The sequence below is a fragment of the Anser anser genome, assembly GCF_964211835.1.
Source record: "Anser anser genome assembly, chromosome: 2".
Taxonomy (NCBI): domain Eukaryota; kingdom Metazoa; phylum Chordata; class Aves; order Anseriformes; family Anatidae; genus Anser; species Anser anser.
The window spans coordinates 35165135-35181866 of NC_139721.1; the positions used below are offsets into that span (position 1 = coordinate 35165135).

The following is a 16732-nucleotide window of genomic DNA, read 5'->3' on the forward strand; positions in this document are numbered from 1 at the left end:
TGGATACCCAAACCGATAGATGTCTGATGCACATGTTTTTTAATAACTGAATCATAAAATATTCACTAACCCCCGGGACTGCAGCACCCGGTCTGTAGCTATTACCTAGCATAATTCTCGAAGCAGCTGTCTCTCACAGCCTGAGGGCTTAATTTAGAGTCCACTGAGGTGAGCAGGAACTTTCTATTGACCCTGGTGGGGCTGGATCTGGCTTGAAGGCACAGATCCTTCATTGTTTTATTCCTACATGTGATCATTAAGGATTCTGCTCTGTTACCACTGCAACCTGCTGGCTTCCTCAAATGTGAAAAAATATATCCAGAATCTCTTTCTCTTATATATTACTTCAGAGGGAATTTGGCTGTTATTTTTCCTCTGAGGACTGGGCTAGATAGGCATCCCTGTTTTGGATCTTGATAACATTATATTTCAGATCTTGTCTGAGCATCCCAATGCAGCATCACGCAGTGTGGACCTGTGAACAATAGGGGTGTAACAGATCTATTGGCACGCCACATTTCAGCTTGCTTTGTCCATTACTGTTAGACAACCCAGTGTTACGTGGTTGATGAAGCATGCCAGAGCACCTTAAAGGGCTGCCATATAATCTGGAACAAACACCAGGACTAACTCTGCTCGGAGGTCTGAGAAACAACTCACTGGTACAAGAGTAGTAGATTCCTATATTAGCAATGAATTAAAAATACAGAACAGTCACTTTGTCGTAATGGAGGCTTATGTTATCTGACAGCAGAGAGAAAGAGATAAAGTTTATGATTCTCAGATTACAAGTGGTAGGACGTGAGGAAACAGTGTCAAGTTAAACCAGGGATGATTATATTGGATACTAGGAAGAAATTCTCCATGGAGAAGGTGATTAAGCATTGGAAGAGGCTGCTCAGAGAAGTGATGGTGTCACCATCCCTGGAAGTATTCAAGAGACATGTAGACGTGGCAGTAAGGGACATGGCTTAGTGATGGGACTCAGTAGGTGAGGTTGATGGTTGTACCTGATTATCTTGAAGAACTTTTCTAACCTTGATGATTCTGATTCTAAGTTGGGTTGATTACAGAAAACTCCCCACGTCCCCAGAAAATGTATCTCAGAGCCCCTGGGCACAGGTTTTGCTAGAGAGAGCTGCTCAGAGTGACTGTCTGCAGTTGTGGCACAAGTCTGCATGGAGAAAAAAAACACAACACCAAGCTAAACCAAAACAAAAAAAGCCAAAGGAGCAACTGGCAGAGCAGGGACTGAAACAGTAAGGTATGAGGTCCTATGAATGCATCATATAAACTCCATTTCTTAGATGTTATTCACATACAGATAGAAGGGCACAGTTCAAACCTGATCAGGCAAACCTTAGACATGCAGGTGGTTCAACTCTATCTATGCAGATTCTGGCTTTCGATTTAGTATCAGGACATTTAGTTACAGAGAAAATTCCCAATCTGAAACTTGCCAGTTATACCTGTCTTTGTTATTTTCAACTGTGAATTCTTTTTCCACTTGGTTTCTCCTTTTCTTTAGAGCAGGTTCAAGGTAATTCAGTCACTGGCTTCTTTGTGTCCTTGATTTTTGCAGCTCAAGTGAATGCCTTCTGGAAGGCATCCTTCCTGAGGATACCACTCAGTGAATCTGTCTTGTGAGCTCTTGTAGTGTACCTGCAGCCAAGCACAAAGAGGATTTGCAGCCACTAAACATTCCCCAGCCACTGAAGGAATAGCTGATCTCAAACACTGTTCCTGGAAATGAGAGCAGCTCATAGCACCAGCTCCATTGCTCTTCTAGCAACATCTCTGTGGCAGTGGCAAAAATGCATTGCCCATTAAACAAAGTATGACTAATACCCTTAATGGCTATTTTACAGTGGTTCTTTTTAACTCTTTTTTGTTTGGCTCTTGAGGGGGAGGTTGTAGGGTTAAACATCACAGCAAGCACCAAGGGCATGGGGTTAAATTTCAAAATGGTGTGTGTCAGAACTGCAAAGCAGAGCATGTTAAAGAGGATACAGAGAACAGGTCCTGCTCTGCATTCCTGTATATTACTCTGTATATTACTATAGTTTCTGTGTTTACTCAGTATTTGGGCTACTGATAGTCGAAGGGCCAGGTTTACAGCTTAATTGACACAGCTTCTTGATACAGCTTCTACAAACTCAGCCAACTTCGTACCACCCGACAGCCAAACAGTAACGAATATTTTTGAAGCAAAATTTAGATCATCACCTGCAATCAACACAAATGCTGTTTTTAATCATCAGACTGTAAGTGTGCTGTGGTCACAGAGTAAACCCTGCTGTGCCTCTCTGCTGTGGTGTCTTCCCTGCCCCCCCCCCCTTTGACATGGGTACCCAAGGGGCAACACAGAGAGACTCAGCCCAATTTCTGCTGTTCCTGCCCAGTCCCTGTACAGTATGTGTGCAGGGGAGGAGCAGTCTTGGGCTTTCCTGCACTGCGATTGTGGCAGTGAGAAGTTCTCAGGATCAAAGCCTTATACTCTCTTGAATTCCTGCCTGCAATATTCATCAAGCCATCTCCTTCGGGAGGTTAAACTTGTAGGCATATTTTGCTGTGTGTTTTCCAAAGCAGCAGTACTGTTCGTTGAATTTAATGAACCAATGTTTTCTACCTTGACTTCAGCAAGACTTTTGACACTGTCTCACACAACATCCTCATAGGCAAGCTCAGGAAGTGTAGGTTAGACAAGTGGACAGCTGGGTGGATTGAAGACTGGCTGGATGGCAGAGCTCAGAGGCTGGTGATCAGTGGTGTAAAGTCTAGCTGGAGACCTGCAGCTAGTGGTGTTCCCAGAAGTCAGTACTAGGTCCAGTCTTGCCCAACTTAATCATCAGTGACACGGGTGATGGAACAGAGTGCACCTCAACAACTTTGCTGATGACACAAAACTGGAAGGAGTGGCTGATACACCAGAGGGCTGTGCTCACATTCAGAGGGGCCTGCACAGGCTGGAGAGCTGGGCAGAGAGGAACCTCATGAAGTTCAAAGAAAGGGAGTTTTGCAACTAGGGAGGAATAATCCCAAACACCAGTACAGGGGCTGACCTGCTGGAAAGCAGCTCTTCAGGGAGAGACCTGGGAGTCCTGGAGGACAGCAGGTGGACCACAAGCCAGCAATGTGCCCTTGTGGCCAAGAAGGCCAGCGGTACCCTGGGGTGCATTAGGAAGAGCGTTGCCAGCAGGCTGAGGTAGATTGCCTCCCTCTCTGCTCATCCCTGGTGTAGCCACACCTGGAGTGTTGTGTCCAGTTCTGGGCTCCCCAGTACAAGAGGGACGTGGAGCAACTGGAGTGAGTTCAGTGAAAGGCTACTAAAATGATTAGGGGACTGGAGCATCTGTCATACAAGGAGAGTCTGAGAGAGCTGGGCCTGTTTAGCCTAGAGAAGAGAAGGCTGAGAGGGGATCTCATTATTGTGTATAAATATCTGAAAGGAGGGTGTCGAGAGGATGGGGTCAGACACTTTTCAGTGGTGGCCAGTGACAGGACGAGAGGCAATGGGCACAAACTGAAGCACGGGAGGTTCCAGCTCAATATGAGGGGGCACTTCTTTGCTGTGAGGGTGACAGAGCACTGGGACAGGTTGCCCAGAGAGGCTGTGGAGTCTCCTTCTCTGGAGATGTTTAAAAGCTTCCTGGACATGATACTGTGCAACATGCCCTGGGTGACCCTGCTTGGCAGGGGGGTTGGACTGGATGATCTTCAGAGGTCCAGGTTCCAGCCTCGGCCATTCTGTGATTCTGGGAATGTTTGAACCCAACAGTCCAAATTCATTCTTCATGTAACCTATATCTAGTCTTAGTACCATATTCTCAGTTGTTATTTAAACAATTTCCTATGTCAGAATGTTTTATTACCAATGACACTGACTTTTTTGCCTCCTTTAATTTTTTTGTTTTGAATGGAAAGGAAATCCCATACAGATATGTTTATACATACACTTTAAGTAGATTTCTAAGAGCTTGCATGTGGGACTTGTAACAGAAAGAGCTGGTCAGCTTCAGCTGTAAAGGTTTGTTACTAATGCTGTCAACGTGCATGTGTAACACACACATCAATAGGAGAGGATTCAGCTGCAGCACTGGCTGTAGAAATGCTCAGATGTAGTAGTCTGCCCAGCAATTTGCATATACCATGACACATAACAATAACAGGAAGGCTACCCCTCCACCTTCTCTGCAGCCTAATTCTGCATATGATTTTGACTTCATTGGAATCGAAAATCCATCTGTATAATATAATTACTTAATAAGCTAAACTGAATAGTCTTTTTGAGGAAATGATTCGCATATATAGTTCCATATCTGGCTTCAGATCAACCATTTTTCCTTTTTGTTTCAGAGGTTTTACAGTGAACATAATAAATACTATCCTGATTGTCATAACTCTGAGACTCAAACTGGAGTGCCTTTGTGATGGGAAAGCCCAGCTGGTGAAGCTCAGGCAAGCCTCATACAATTACTGATGTTCTCTAACAAGATAAAGATCTCTGATTAATGAACAAGTTTAAGAAGCACACTGAAATATCAAGAATCTTTCCCCTGCATTTCTGTTAGAGGCTAAGCATTACTCAGCTTACCTGATCTAAGGGAAAACAATGCTACTTTTGCTTTCCTATTAACACACAAAACAAAATTCCCAAGTAAAATAGAGGGGAGGAAGTAAAACACAAATGAAGCTAGACTGCAATGCTATCCTCAAAGGACCAGGAGGAGTTTGAAATTTTATTATTATTATTATTTTACTTTGATTATACTCATTGGTTTTGTGAGCTGGGAAGAATACAAAATCTAGTAATTTGCTGACCATGGATCTGTCTGCCATGACTGTGGCTTGCCAATGGACAGAAATGAAGCCAACATAACAGCTAGAAATCTGTAATCCATTAGCTTGCTTGTTGTCTTTGCTACTCAGCATTCAGTTTTGCAGACCAGTGCTTAACCAATTGCTTTGATAGATTCACTTGATTTGATTTAGTCTCTTTCTAGAAGAACATCTAGCAATAAGGCCATTCTCAAAGTAATCTAATAAACATGATAAGAGCAGCAAATCTGCAGCCAAGCTGTCCTCTGTTAAACTTCCTACCATCTAGTCTGGGGCAGAGAGAGGGACACTGTGACAAAGATTTTTATCAGGCTGCTAGGGTGGTCTGGGGACTGGTGAAGCCAGGTACCCGAAGTGGAGAGGGAAGCTTTCCTTGGCAGGCACCAGGCACCAGCTCTTATGTAAGTTCATATGAGGAGCAGCTGAGGGAACTGGGGTTGTTTAGTCTGGAGTAAAGGAGGCTGAGAGGAGACATGAAAGGAGGTTCCAGTGAGGAGGGTGTTGGTCGCTTTTCTCAGGTGCAAGTGGTAGGACATAAGGAAATGGTCTCAAGTTGCACAAGAGGAGGTTTGGGCTGGACATTCGGAAGAATTTCTTCTCGGAAGGAGTGGTTAGGCATTGGGACGGGCTGCCCAGGGAAATGGAGAAGTCGCCATCCCTGGAGGTGTTTAAGAAATGTGTGGATGTGGTGCTTAGGTTTAGTGGCAGACTTGGTAGTGCTAGGTTGATGGTTGGACCTGATGATCTTAAGGGTCTTTTCAAACCTAAATGATTCTATGATTCTTCAGTGAAGAGCAAGCATTTTGAAAATAGGCAGCACTGAAAGTGTCCATTATGGTGACAACCTGTGTCACAGCAACCTTTAAAACATTCTGGGTGAAGATAGCAGGGAGGGAAAGCATCCAGAATATACATATTTTTAAGCCATATGATAACCATATGGCCACAGTCTAACCAGGATGGATGGCTTTCATTGTTTGTCCCCACTGTTTTTGTTTTGCTGTCAGCTATTTGCTTTTTATAAGGCACATGGCTGTCACGACACTTTGCAGGGGCAACCTCTGTAAGCGTTGGTTGAATGAGGCTGCAAATCAGGTTGAGGTTTTCTTTGTTTGGTCTGATCTACATTCTCTAGGAAGAAAAATATGAATTATAAGCATTATTCAGCTTTGGTTTGGGGGTGTACAGTTAGTGGTGCTGGTGGACAGACCAGAAAGCCATCAATTACTTACACATTTTTTTTATCTATTCAGATTCGTTTGAAGGTATGGAGACCATCTGCCTTATTCCGGCCATGAGCAGCACTACTAAGAAAACAAGTCAGAAGTGGAATCATAATTCTCTTCTCATGCCAAGTTTGCCAGAGGCATCCCGTGTCATTTTGAACAGTCTGGACACATGCAAAATGGATGACTAATGGTCACAGTACAGGTTTTATTCCATTAGATTATGTCATCGGTAGTTTCAGTATTTTCCCTGGAGGACTTCTTCACTTCTTTATATTTAAAGGGTATTTCTGCATAAATGAGCATTTGTTATTTTACAGGTAAGAAACAGAAAGCATTAACAAGAATGGCAAATGGGGACAGTTATTTCCTTTAAATAATTAATCCCTTTTGCTGGTATCTCTGTCAGAGACCTACTAAAGTGCCATTGCATGGAGTTAGGGCATAGCAATATGTTAGGCAAGACTCCCGACAAACCTTTCAGACTTTTTCTGTGATTTTATGCACAGATCAGTTTCTTGTGGGCTGTTTTCAAACACGCAAGATGTACTGTTCTGAGCTGTGTGCAGGAAGGGAGACACAGCTGTCAGGGGCCAGGGGTTGCCTTTTAATTTAATCTTTCTTGCTCTAATTCACTGAATTATTCTGTTTATGTTTGCATGGGTGAGGGAATAACCTCATTTGTGTTCTGACAGTCACTGTGCTGCCGTTCTGGAGGGGGCGATTGCCGCTTGGTAGAGAGGCACCAGGGTTAGCAAATAACTACATTTAAAAAGCACCAGGGTTAGCAAATAACTACATTTAAAAAGTTGCTATTTTATATTTAAAATAATCAACATACATGAAGACGAAGCAGGCACCAGAGAGGCAGTCAGACATCCTTAACTCTGCTCTGTGATAACACAATAACCACAAAATTGTGATGAGTGCCCGGCTGGATTTCTTAGATCAGTGCCCCGATTGTCAGTTTCCCAGTTTATATTGCCTGAGTTTTGGATAATTACAGTAGTCCCTTAATGTATTTTACCCGTGAATTGTTGACAAGTGCTTTCAACCTTAAATCCACATAAGGATAGAATGGATTTCTGAAGTGACCATTATTCTGTCTTGTGTGTCTCTTCCATTACTCTTTAGACACTATATTATATTTGTATATTTACATTTATACATGAAGGAAGTGTTTGAAAAACCCCTTGGCTGTGGACACATGGCTAAGTATCTGATTAAATATCTTCGTATGTTTGTTATCTTCTCTCTTCCTCCATTTCTTTTTGCTTATTCATTGTATCAAAACTAAATTTGACTTGATTTTTTTCTTTTTTTTTATTGATGTTTTTCTTAAGAAGGATTTTTTTTACATATTTAATGTGATACACCAGACATGAAATTGTAGCAGGTACAAAAATAACCTTGACACTTTTTATTTAGAGACACATTTGATAAAAACACAATTGCCACATTTTTCTGGCTCACAAAGGCAGGACGATTCCTCCTGCAGTCTTAGGCTTGATGATTTATTTAGTTGAGTTTTACAAAAGAGTTCTGGTCACTCCCAATTTTTACAGACCCTATATTGACTTTAATACAGTTCTAATCCGAGTTAGAGGTACTGGAAAAAGTTTTAAGCACCTAAATTTGGGTCTCTCTGAATCATTTCTTGAACAACTCTTCCTGCTTTGGGCCATCGGGAGTTTAAGAAGATTTTACTGCTAGATATTTGGAGTTAAAAATGAGAATAACCCTGGTATTTTTGGTGTGATGACCTGTGCTGTTCTGTGACTTTTAGAAATCATTGAATAAGCACAGTGTGCTTATTCCACCGAGACCCAGGTAAGAACATTTCCCTCCTCTTCTCCACAGGTTTGCAAGATGCACCTTGCCTGACCAAGCAGAGCCTTCAAGGTCTGGTTGCTGGTCCCTACAGTCAGGAGTGCACTGGGGCCAACATCACAGTACCTAAAATATGGTTTACAGCCACACATGAATGAGCCCCATGAGTGAGGGCTTGCCTTCATCCAGAGGGAGGAAGCAGAGACATACACGGGAGTGATCTGAGTCCTTTCAGCCAAGCTGAGCTCCAGGGACACTGCCTCCTGTTCCTCACTTATTGAGGTCTCCACGTGCAAAGAGGTCTCATCTGCACGTCCCATATGCAAGTCTGGCTGTTTCCAGTGTTTTCTGTGAATGTAATCCCAACAAGTTGTTTTCAAACCTTGTCCTGGCAATACAGACCTTGACACTTCAGCAGAAGCCCTTTCTAGAAGTGCAGAAAATGATCCTGATAGAATTAAACCATGTTCTATATTTTCAGCCTGAGAAGAATCTGTAATTAGACCTGAGATCACCAAATGGGTAAAACTCTTCACGCCCAGAAGCGTATGAGTGCATTTACAAAGGGGTTAATCTCCGTGCCAGCTGAGCTGTTTGCTGGGAATCCTCTGACAGATGCCTGAGGGACATCATGCCTCATGTTTATGCTCTCCCATGAATTGTTTTCCTCACTGTAAATGTGAGATTATGTAAACCTCTGCCATTGATGACTGATTGTGCCTCCTTTGGGAATGCTTTTAAGGGTACACAAAGTACCCTTTCCCAAAGTTACCTATAATGAGTGATACTTGGAAAGGGAAAGAACATTTTCTTACATCAATTTCAGCCACTGCAAATGATTACTCAGAGTTGTTGCCTGCTAACTCACTCTTTTCCTTCCTTTCCTCCTTCCCTTCTTCCCTCCCTCTCTCCTTTCCCCCCCAGACCCAAATCATTTAAATTGCTGTGCTGGTGACTGAGCCATTTGGATGACTACTCGATCTGTTTCTTTCTTGCCCTGCCCCAGGCAGCGTTAGGATCTGGATTTAGGCCTATGTTCCTTAAATGGATAAAAATCTGCACACTCAGCAACAGGCAAAAATGCATTTATAAATGGGTTAATCTCTTTGCCAGCTGAGTTTATTTTCAGGGAATCTCAGCCCTTTCCACTCTCCTGGATTTCAATATACACAAGCCCATGTAAATCTAGCAATATAAATCAGGTCAGCTCTGAGATTAGAGGTGTGGAAGCGAGACAAAGAGAACATAATCAGTTCCTGCATGCTGCTGTGTTGCTAATGACACAGTTACAAGAAGTAACTTTAATCCTGAATGTCCTATGTGTTTTGCAAAAATGTGTTGAGTCGACCTGCCAGGATTTAAGATAAATCCACTAAAATGAAGTGAACCATGGCCTTTGCTTTTTTTTTTTTTTTTAAGTGGCAGACGTGAGCTGTTGTTATGTTTATTTTATTTATTTGTTTTTATTTTTTTTAAAGCCCAAACTCATTCAAATGCAGAGATTGAAAATAGAAGCTAAAACTGTTTCAACTTTCTGGCTACATAGCAGATTGTCTGGATGTACAAAACAATGCAAAACTATGTCCAGAATATATTTTAGAAAATAGAAAAAAATCATTATAGCAGTGAAGAATGAAAGCTAAAGTAAACCCATAATATTTCTGCAGTATGATCGACACCACGCAGGGTCTGGCCTCATTTGACTGCAGCAATTGTAATTCAGCACATGCAAAATTTTAAGCAAGCTTGCTGAGCAGTTCCATACTGTAATTATTACAAACATTAATAATTAATATTCGGAAGACGGTAAGTATTCTTGGTAAAAAAGGTTTACTTTTAAGTATTTCTCAAGATGCTTTATTATGTAAGTGCAGGAATCCCAGATTGATACTTCTAATTAAATTAGAGGTTTCTTCTGAGGTGAGCACATTAGATAACAGGGACAGAAAGCAGCGTGGCCAAGCACAAATCTTTGAACTTATTTTTAACCTCTTCATCATACTTCGTCCATCTTTCCTCAAATAGATCTGCTACTAATAGTAACAGTGATGAATTCCAAGTCGCAACTCCTACTGCTTTGGGGACTTGTTAATGTTCTTGTAGGTTCACTTTGGGTCAGACTGTCATCTAGTTTACATGGAAAGCCCATCTTCTTAACACTGATGGAGGATTTGGCTTGAAAATAATGAAGGCACAGCTACCAGGACCAGGATTTAAACAAATACAATAGACAGCACAACACAAGTAACAAGCTCCAACTAGGTAATTGAACCTTACTTATTACTACCAAAAGTTTCATCTGGTGCTTCTGCACTGTTGCACTTCAATTAAGAGTGAGTTTTTGGGTTTTATTAATGGTGTTTTACTCATTTAATGTAACAATGTAGTGTAAAATTGTGCTGATGGTGGTTCTTGTGCTTATGGAGTTTATGGCTTTTGATAATAATAACAGAGAAACAACCTGATGTTTGGCTGAAACAGGTAAATTAAAGAAATTATTTCCTAATGAAAAAAAAAGTGGGGGAAAGGGATTGGGGAATGGCCCCAGAATGGAAGAATGATCGGCAAGAGAACATTTAAAGAATTAACTCCTTTTATTTAACAGGAGATTTCAGGAGGGGATCAAGAGTACACACAGCTCCCAGGGGCCTGCCTGCCTCAGGCTCTGGCCCTCTACAGAAAGGGGAAAACATAGCTGGGGAGAGCTGCGGGGGCTGCTCGTGGATGTACAAAATAATACAAAAACTATGGTCAGAATATATTTTAGAAAATAGAAAAAAAAAAGTCATTATAGCAGTGAGCAGTGAAAGCTAAAGTTCATTTGCCATCCTGCACAATGTGCTGTAGGTGATCCTGCTTGGCTGGGGCGTTGGTGATCTTCAGAGGTCCCTCCCAACCTCGGCCATTCTGTGATTCTGTGATTTAATTCATTGCTGTGAGGTGACAGCTGTGCTTTCAGGTCAAAACCTTGTTGCTGGAGGGGTAGAAGTTGCTGTGGCCCCAACCAGGCAGGAGGGCAGGAGGGAGCAGGGCCAGGATGCACCTGTGGGGCGGGGGGGGATCAGGGGCCATGGAGAGAAGGGGAGCTGCGGGCCAGGCCCCTGTACTGTAAAGACAGAGATCTGGGATGCAGAAGTAATAGTGGGGGGGAGGTTGGCTTTGAGAAGGGGTTGAGAAAGCCAAGGGAGGGGTGACAGATATTAGGAGTGGACCCCATAATCAGGAGCTCAGCAGAGGAGGGGAGAACTGTTGAAAGATGTAGGCTGAAGGAGTGAAGTGATGAAAATGCTTTTAGTGTGTGCTTTTAGTACTGGCATAAAAGTCAAGTTGTTTGAAGAGGAAGGCCAGCATCCTATATCCATTATACACGAGGAAAGGCGATGTCAAAAGAGCTGGAGTAGAGTTGCCTTCTTCAGTCTGTAAATTAGTCAGATGTGCAACACAGGCATCTTGATGCAAATGTAGATGCGCTGGGAAGTGCTGACTTGCAGCTCATCTCTCTTCACACTTGGTGAGGATGAAGCACTCTTCTGGAGACAATCTGCACTGGTTCTGCAGGGTGAAAGCAATAGAGAGGATTGTGGAGTCTCTCGTGGAGATACACAGCCCATTTACTTTACAGAACTCTGTGTCTCTTAACAGGTCTGAGCAGGAAGGTTTGGACAAAAAAGTAAGGATGGGGAGCACACTGACAAGTCACACAGATCAGCATTCTCTAGCCTTTTCAGTAGAAATACCAGCAAAACTTCTGGATAAATAATTTACGAATTGAGGATGCATTTGGGCATAATGAACATCACACATTTTTTCAGAATGTAGAAAAATGATGATGGCTAGAAGAAGGAGGACAAATTAAGCCAAGCTTAGCTTTAACTTAAAAAGCAGCTGAAATAACTACACTTTTGATTTAGGAAGGTTGGCACTTTAAGTTGTTTTGCTAAAGGATGGAAATTTTTTTTGTTTGTTTGTTCTACATGAACTAAAATGTCTATACTTGAAGTTTGGCAAGCATTATTTTTTCCAAGTTCTATACTAATTGCACAGATTCGGAAGGAGGAAAGCAGACCTAGAACCTCAGACAGGTCTACAGAACCTGTTCAAAATAGGATTCTTACAGGTTCAGTAGGATTTATGCACAAAATCATTATAGAATGAACCTAGATCATATGGTTCCCCCCCAGCATCCTCCAGCCATGGGCAGGGACACCTCCCACCAGACCAGATTGCCCAAAGTCCCATCCAGCCTGGCCTTGAACACCTCCAGGGATGGGGCATCCACAGCTTCTCTGGGCAGCCTGTGCCAGTGCCTCACCACCCTCTGAGTAAAGAATTTCATCCTAACACATAATCTAAATCTCTTCTCTTTTAATTCAAATCCATTGCCCTTTGTCTTATCATGACCTGCCTGTTTAAAAAGGCACTCTCCAAAGATTAGATAACAAGACCAGTTTGTTTTTAAGAGGTTAAAATACTAATATTTTCTGACTTACCATATATTTTATACCAGAAATTGATTCTTCCATAAGAACATGACGATTTATTTTCATAGGCTTTAAGTCCAGCCTTGGGAGTAAAGATATCTGAGTTTTATCTTAGTTCACAACAGTGAAATTCTGTGTGATCTGAGAATAAATGAACAGTTTTGTTACAATGACCCCATTGGCTATAGAAACATCCAATAGTCAAATGCTTCTTTATGTCCATAAATGTGTTTGTAAAAACCTATTAATAGCTTCCAAAACAAAAAACAGTCATCAACCCCCCCACAAAAACAAACAAACAAACAAACAAAAAAACATACACAAGAAACAAACAATCAAACAAAACAAAAATCTATTGGGAAGACGTTTCCTTTCTCTTTAGCTGGAAAGTTATTGTCTGCAAGTTTCTTAAAATTAAATTCAACTTCAAAAACAATGATAACTATATGATTGCAAATCTTAGAATTGTGCTCAAAAATCCACTTAGCTAAGTTTAATTTTTTTCATATTTCCACTGAGGGTGTGCATGGTAGCCAGGAGCTGCAAAGCCTCGCACACAAACACTAGGTTTAATGTGTGTCATCTTGTATAAATGGATTCAGCTTGGGTCCTGAATCAGCAGAGCTGTTAAGCACACGCTAAATTCCCAAAATATGCTACAATGCTTCATTGAGTAGAGACAAAACTTTTGAGTAGAAACAAAACAAGTGAGAAGTGGAACCTTACCTGTCGACCTGTTCTAGGCAGTGTCTGATTCTAGAAACTTCTGACCATTCCCTGAAACACCAATGTTATCTGCTGCATAGCATGTTTTGCTTGTCTCTGAAATTTTCAATAACTCTGTGTTCTTATCTGCACGCTCGTGATGACACTCAGTGTCGAGCACAGTGATTTAAATTTAGGTACCTATAAGTACGTAGTGACGTGTGAACTAGGTGTCTACACTTTGTTGTACTCAATGGAAACCTAATCAATGCAGCTGAAGGACAGTGCTCACTCCTGTGAGCTCTTCAAATCACCCTTAATTGGCAAGCAACATGAGGAGCTCCAAACTCTATCATGTTTGCCTAATGGAGAAATCTAACATCCTTCGGGTGTCCTGCCTCATCTCCTACTACAGTTTGGACCGGCCTGGATCTCCTCGTGTCATGTCTGCCATGCAACACTCCCAGGTGTCCTGTGACATGCCTGATGACATCTATGTTTGGCAAATGAGCCAAGTATTTTATCTTTGGTATACTACAAAGGGAACTTCTACACTTAGAATATATGTAGACACCTATGTTTAGACACTAAAATGTCTATAGGATGGACAGTATCAACTTAAAAAAATTTTTGTTGTTGTTGTACTTTCATGCTGTCCATGCAAAATCTATTCAAAAATGTATATATTATTTAATGTTAAAAAAAAAAAAAAGGAAAAGAAAAAGGAAAAGAAAAACGAAAAAGAAAGAAAAAGAAAGGAAAAGGAAAAGGAAAAGGAAAAGGAAAAGGAAAAGGAAAAGGAAAAGGAAAAGGAAAAGGAAAAGGAAAAGGAAAAGGAAAAGGAAAAGGAAAAGGAAAAGGAAAAAGAAAAGGAAAAGGAAAAGGAAAAGGAAAAGGAAAAAAAGAAAAAAGAAAGAGAGAGAAAAAGAGAGAAAAAAATAAAAAAGAAGAAAAAGAAAAAATGTAAAAATTGAATGTTTTCATGTTTATGAAATCTGTCTGTATTTAAACAAAGCTTACTAATTTGCTATGTCAGACACAGTACTATGTTACACCATGATGCCTCTTTGATTATACAAACAGCGATGCTAAAATCTTATTCTTTGCCTGTCCAGATATTTCTCTTTTAGTCTGGGGCAATACCTTGCAAGCATGACCACCCTTGTCTCTAGAGTTCAGAGCTAACTCAGGTATTTTTCTGCATAGGAAAGATTATGAGGAGAGGAGAGTATGAATCTATGCCATTGTGCCAAAGCCAGGCTGAAAGGAGCAGTTCATTGCTCCGTGGTGCGTGATGCAGAGACTGCACACTGTAGGAGATGGACATCCTTCTGCACACCTGCTAGGTAACTTCTGGCATTGCTGGCAGAGCAATGGGGCAGACCTTGTCAGAAGGATGGATGAGGAAGGGGACAAGGTTGAATAGTAGAAATGGAGAATGTAAATGACGAAGGAAGGAAGGAAGGAAGGAGGGAAGGAAGAAAGAAAGGAAGGAAGGAAGGAAGGAAAAGAAAGAGAATGGACAAAAGTAAATAATGTCCTGGCTCAACACCCGATTATATTAAAATTTCTGCCTAAAATTGGGCACTAAAGGTGTTCAATAAATGAGATAGCAGACTTCCTTGCTATGTAGTATCTGCTCCAGTCTTATCTAGTCAGTGGAACTACATCTCCGTAACCTCATTTTTGGGGACAAAACACAGTGTTTATGCCAGCAATATCACAAAGGATGTTAGTACTGAAACTGGCAACTCAATGAAGTGCTGAAGGCCTTAATATGGAAATCTTCTGTCTTTCTGTATCTGCAGTTCTTATTTTGCATTTTGAGGTTTTAAAATTCATTAAACTATTCCTTGCTTTATTCATCTGAGTCATTCTTCAATCTCATTCCTGCCCTCTGGTTTTGATTAGTAGTTATTAAGTAGTAACAGCAATAATTGGAAAATGACTATTTTGTCCTGGAAAATTTTAGAAGTTCTAATAACTTGTTTTTTCTACAGCTGAATGTGAACATACAAAATGAAATCTGAAACAATGTTACCCTTTTAAAACCTGCTTCTCCTGATTTTTTCTTTTTAATTTTCATTATGACTGCAAGCTACCATGTTTTCTCAATAGTTTAATAAAGCTGATATTACTTTATGTTTAGTAAATAATAAAGCTGATCTTTCCACTGCATGAACAATCTATGCTGGAGAAATAACTAAAGCTATAATGGTGAAGTATGCCAGAAAGAAGAGTAAATTGGATAACCCAAACATCTGCTTTTGTTCACAAATGCAATGCAGAAATCCATAAACCCATCCAGGGAAAACACAGACTGCTATGTATTTAAATTCAAATTAACTACCTGTAGAAGAGGATGTCTACTTTTTTATTGGAATGGTTGGGTTTCAAGGTTCTTAACAATGAGGTTCAGTACATATTTCAGGTGAAACCATGGAAACAGCAGGAGCCATTTTACTCAAAATAGAAATACCACGAATGACCTTGACATTTAAAAGCTGATGCTGCACACTGTCATTTAGATTGTGAACGATGGGTATATTATCAAGTCCTCTGTTTCAAAACTGTTCTTGGTCTTCCAATAAAGAATATTTGAAACCCTGGGGACTCTTCTCATCCTCCTTTCTAATGGATGCAAGGTAGAAAAATTGGAAATACCCAGAAGGACCTGACAAACTGTAAATGACAACACTGGAGCTTGAGAGAGTGGCACTCAGTGAGATTCGTTTGCACTTGAAGACTGAAGCTTGAATTCTGTGTGAAGACCCATCGTGCAAAACTTCTCCACTCGAGTAGCCACGTGTGAATTGCTTTTTGCTGTCCATGTGCAGACAGATTTTTTTGTCTATCTTGCTGTTTTATTTGAAAGGTGATTTTTCTCTTTTCTTTTCTTTTCTTTTCTTTTCTTTTCTTTTCTTTTCTTTTCTTTTCTTTTCTTTTCTTTTCTTTTCTTTTCTTTTCTTTTCTTTTCTTTTCTTTTCTTTTCTTTCTTTTCTTTTCTTTTCTTTTCTTTTCTTTTCTTTTCTTTTCTTTTCTTTTCTTTTCTTTTCTTTTCTTTTCTTTTCTTTTCTTTTCTTTTCTTTTCTTTTTTCTTTTTCTTTTCTTTTCTTTTCTTTTCTTTTCTTTTCTTTTCTTTTCTTTTCTTTTCTTTTCTTTTCTTTTCTTTTCTTTTCTTTTCTTTTCTTTTCTTTTCTTTTCTTTTCTTTTCTTTTCTTTTCTTTTCTTTTCTCTTCTTTCTCTTCTCTTCTCTTCTCTTCTCTTCTCTTCTCTTCTCTTCTCTTCTCTTCTCTTCTCTTCTCTTCTCTCTCTTCTCTTCTCTTCTCTTCTCTTCTCTTCTCTTCTCTTCTCTTCTCTCCTCTCCTCTCCTCTCCTCTCCTCTCCTCTCCTCTCCTCTCCTCTCCTCTCCTCTCCTCTCCTCTCCTCTCCTCTCCTCTCTCTCTCTCTCTCCTCTCCTCTCCTCTCCTCTCCTCTCCTCTCCTCTCCTCTCCTCTCCTCTCCTCTCCTCTCCTCTCCTCTCCTCTCCTCTCCTCTCCTCTCCTCTCCCTCTCCTCTCCTCTCCTCTCCTCTCCTCTCCTCTCCTCTCCTCTCCTCTCCTCTCCTCTCCTCTCCTCTCCTCTCCTCTCCTCTCCTCTCCTCTCCTCTCCC

At 40.9% G+C, this 16732-nt stretch overlaps 1 protein-coding gene across 1 annotated transcript in view; it reads left to right on the plus strand.

Annotated features, from left to right (window-relative positions):
* PRDM14 (PR/SET domain 14) overlaps positions 1 to 13928 on the plus strand; it is a 69022-nt gene extending 55094 nt beyond the window's left edge. The window contains exons 9-10 of the transcript XR_014579724.1: positions 6093 to 6385; positions 7926 to 13928. The gene's annotated coding sequence lies outside the window, so the exon portion shown is untranslated. The remainder of the gene's footprint in view (positions 1 to 6092; positions 6386 to 7925) is intronic.
* Positions 13929 to 16732: the final 2804 nt, after the last annotated feature.